The 4,088-nt window shown below is 49.5% G+C and overlaps 1 non-coding gene across 1 annotated transcript; it reads left to right on the top strand.

The window, feature by feature from the left end:
* Nucleotides 1-779: 779 nt before the first annotated feature.
* LOC123581723 lies at nucleotides 780-888 on the top strand. Its single transcript, XR_006703964.1, has one exon. It is a non-coding gene; the product is annotated as a U6 spliceosomal RNA (small nuclear RNA).
* Nucleotides 889-4,088: the final 3,200 nt, after the last annotated feature.

Below are 4,088 nucleotides of genomic sequence, written 5' to 3' on the forward strand. Positions count from 1 at the left end.
CTTTCTTTCAAGTTTATTTATTTATTTTGAGACAGAGAGAGTGTGAGCAGGGGAGGAGCAGAGAGAAAGGGAGGGAGAGAGAATCCCAAGCAGGCTTCACGTTTTCAGCACAGATCCTGAAGCAGGGCTCAAGCTTACCAACCATGAGATCATAACCTGAGCCAAAATCAAGAGTCGGACCCTTAATGAGCCACCCAGGCGCCCCCATAGTGTTTTGTTTCTATAAAAAACTAAATAAAATCGGGGTGCCTGGGTGGCTCGGTGTGTTAAGCATCTGACTCTTGATTTCGGCTCAGGTCATGATCTCACAGGTGGTGAGCTTGAGCCTCATGTCGGGCTGTGCTGACAGCATGGAGCCTGCTTGGGATTCTCCCTCCCTCTCTCTCTGCCCATTCCCCGCTCATGCTTGCGTGTGTGCTCTCTCTCTCCTCTCTCTCAAAATAAATAAACTTTTACAAAGATCAAATAAAATTTTAAAAGTTAATATTATTATATCTGGGTAATACATGCATAGGTGTTGATTACACTATTGTCTGAATCTTTCTCTAGTTTTGAGATACTATGACATCTCAAATGATATAAAAATGGTATAAAATACACACAAAATATATGTATTTCTAATGAGATGTGCATATTTATATATTATACAACTATTAACATATAATAAATGTTCATACAACCTTACATATAAAATACTTATAAAAATACTTTCAGTATAAAAGATATATAAAGTATACAACGTATTCAATAAATATATATCATTCAAAAAGAAAACTATAGTGCTTGCTTCAGTAGGACATATACTAAAACCGAAATGATACAGAGCAGATTAGCATGGCCCCCTGTGGCAAGGATGACGTACAAATTCATGAAGCGTTCCATATTTTTTGGTACACTTACCGCGATGAGCACTGAGTAATGTATACAATTGTTGAATTACTATATTATGCCCCTGAAACTAATATAACACTATGTTAATTACACTGGAATTAAAAAAATAAATAAATGGGGCGCCTGGGTGGCGCAGTCGGTAAAGCGTCCGACTTCAGCCAGGTCACGATCTCGCGGTCCGTGAGTTTGAGCCCCGCGTCAGGCTCTGGGCTGATGGCTCAGAGCCTGGAGCCTGTTTCTGATTCTGTGTCTCCCTCTCTCTCTGCCCCTCCCCCGTTCATGCTCTGTCTCTCTCTGTCCCAAAAATAAATAAACGTTGAAAAAAAAATTAAAAAAAAAAATAAATAAAAATAAAATAAATAAATAAATAAATGAGAGAGAAAATCACAGAATATAGTACATAATATAGGTTACGATCAAATGAGAAACAGTAGGAAACACCCCAAAGTGATACAGTAGCATCCTGGTAGATGTTACACCTTTCCTTGTTATTGCCTGTCCTTCCACCAGTAGCTGATAGTATACGCAGTATCGTATATATACTGGGCGAGGGCAGAGCCTCAAACTTTCCAAATCAATGGTGCACTCACAGAAAGTTCACACGGGTGAATGAGGCAGGGTAATGCTGAGCACAGCAGCGGACACATTAACAAATAAGACCCGACATTCATCTTGTGCTTCTAGGCCCCAGCCTGTTCTAAGGGCTTTATAGTCCATTCACTTCTTACGTAGCTCCATGAGTTAGGTATTATGACTGTGCCCATTTCTCAGATGAGGAAGTGCATCACAAACAACGCAAGCGACGTGCCAGATCACAAGCGAGGAAGCACCCAGGCAGCATCTGAACCAGGCCCTCTGGCTCCAAAGTCTGCATTCGAAACTAAAGAGCTCATTCGGTGGCAGAAGCAAACATCTCAGTATTGCCCAATGCGAAAGCTTCCGCCTAAAACACACTCGGGTATACTCACTTTCATTGGTGTTTTCAAACTACCTTATGCAAGTTAAAAATTAAATATAGGGGCTGGGGCACCTGGATGGCTCAGACGGTTAAGCATCTGACTTTGGCTCAGGTCATGATCTCACAGTTTGTGAGTTCGAGCCCCGCGTCGGGCTCTGTGCTGACAGCTCAGAGCCTGGAGCCTGCTTGGGATTCTGTGTCCCCTCCTCTCTCTGCCCCTCCCCTCAGGCTCTGTCTCTGTCTCTCAATAATAAATAAACGTTAAAAAATTAAAAAAATAAATATAGGGGGCACCTGGCTGTCTCAGTTGGAAGAGCTGGCGACTCCTGGTCTCAGAATTAAGTTCCAGCCCCACCCTGGGTGTAGACATTCCTTAAAAATAAAATCTTAAAAAAAATACATATGCACGTACACACACACACACACACACACACACACACAGCATGGCATGTTTTCAGTCTCCCTTAAGCAACAGCATAGAACAGAAAAATATTACAACTCATGGCGGGAATCTTTGCTATGGGGAGGTAAACCCCGAGACCTTCTCGAACCCCACCCTCAAGAACAGCAACTAGGACGGAGCACCCCCCCCCCCACCCCCACCCCAGACACACACACCCTGGGCAAAGACTAATTTAGAGCACAGGAGTGTGCCTCGGCTTGAACACGGCTGGCCAAGCCCCAGAAGGGCAGGGCTGTGGCGCACTGGGCCTCCGTAAGCGGATGACCCTGGCAGACAGAGGCCAGCCCCGCGTGGCCCGGGGACGCGCAGGTGCTCACCGGGCGCTGGGCTCGCTCCCTCCCCACTGCAGGCCGCGGTCCTCCAAGTTCAATTCCAGCCTCGGAGTCGCAGCCAGGCGCGGTGCGGCGACTCACAGCGCCCTTCGGAACCGCTCGGGCGTCGGGAAAGCGTAGGGCCCGGGAGGGGGTGGGGGCTGGGAGGTCACGACCCCTCCGTGACCTCCGTGACCTCCGCTGACCCGCCCCCGCCCGGCACTGGAGGCTCCCGGCCCCGCCCCGTCAGGGGTGCGGTGTGCGTGCTCCTGCGGTTCACGCCTCTGCAGACGTGTTCAAGGTCACAGGCCTGAGTGAGCCCGCGGGGTGCAGGCCCTCTGGAAGGTGGGCGCCGCCGGGCCCCTTGGGAGGCCTCTGTAAACTTTAAGATGCTGGAGGGCAGGGCGGCGCTGACATCTCCTGGTCTCTGGCCCAAGAGGGGCCTTGTCTGCAGGTTCCCCTGCGGCGCATCCGGAGTGACTCCTCTGGGGGCAGGAGGAGCCCCTGCCTCCCACCTCGCCCTACCCCCCCCCCCCCTGGGCGCGACCGGTTTCCCTCTTGTCCCCCTCCTGCTGTGGGAACCAACATCGGGTTAGGCCAGGTGGAGCAGAGGCCCCGAGGGAGCAAGGCCAGCGGGCACAGAGCTCGGGGACACCAGGACGGCCGCTGCTCCCCCTGCCTGAGAAGATGCTCTTGTCGCTGTTTAGTCCTCCTGTGTCATCTTCTCTATCCTTCTCTACACTCTCCTCCCTTCCAAGTGCCTTCTGGCCCTGTGCTTCAACTTTGATTCTTCCCCACCTATATTCTCTGTATCCTCTCTGCCATGCCAAACCCAAAGAATCTGATGGGACCGGTCACTCACTCCCCAGCGCAGAGCATCCTTCTTGGCGGGACCCCTCCAGACAGGTGGTCCAGGAGGCTCCTGGCCTCTCTCCTGACTTAGCCACTTCTGGGTTTGTATCAACTTAGGAAGTTACTTAACCTCCCTGTGCCTCAGTTTCCGTGGATGTAAAAGGATTATCACAGCATATTTTGTCAAGGAAATGATCCGTGAGGAGGTATTTAGAAGTGTGCTCAGGGGGCATGGGCTGCTGTGTCTTATGCCCGAACGAGGTTGTCCAGGCCTGTCCCAGTTCACACTGATTGCTCCAGCATTGTATTAATAAAGCCCCTTTCCCTCTCACTATTGGCTTCATTTTGAGCGTAATGTATTTGGACAACTTACCTATACCTGTCCTATACTTACTTTTGGGTCAGACATTAACCTCTCATCAAAGTTGAGAGGGCTGGGTGTCATGGTCCCATGGCTCAAAACCTGGCTGGCTGTGACCTAGGAACCCTGCCAGCTATTTCGTGGATAAGGACCATGTAAATATAATGGATTCTCAACATGTCACAGACTCCCTTCTGTAACACCCATGGGTAGAACAAAGCACTAATACCAATCCTCAAAGAACAAGCATTT

The sequence above is a fragment of the Leopardus geoffroyi genome, chromosome A3 (genome assembly GCF_018350155.1).
Source record: "Leopardus geoffroyi isolate Oge1 chromosome A3, O.geoffroyi_Oge1_pat1.0, whole genome shotgun sequence".
NCBI classification, from domain to species: Eukaryota; Metazoa; Chordata; class Mammalia; order Carnivora; family Felidae; genus Leopardus; species Leopardus geoffroyi.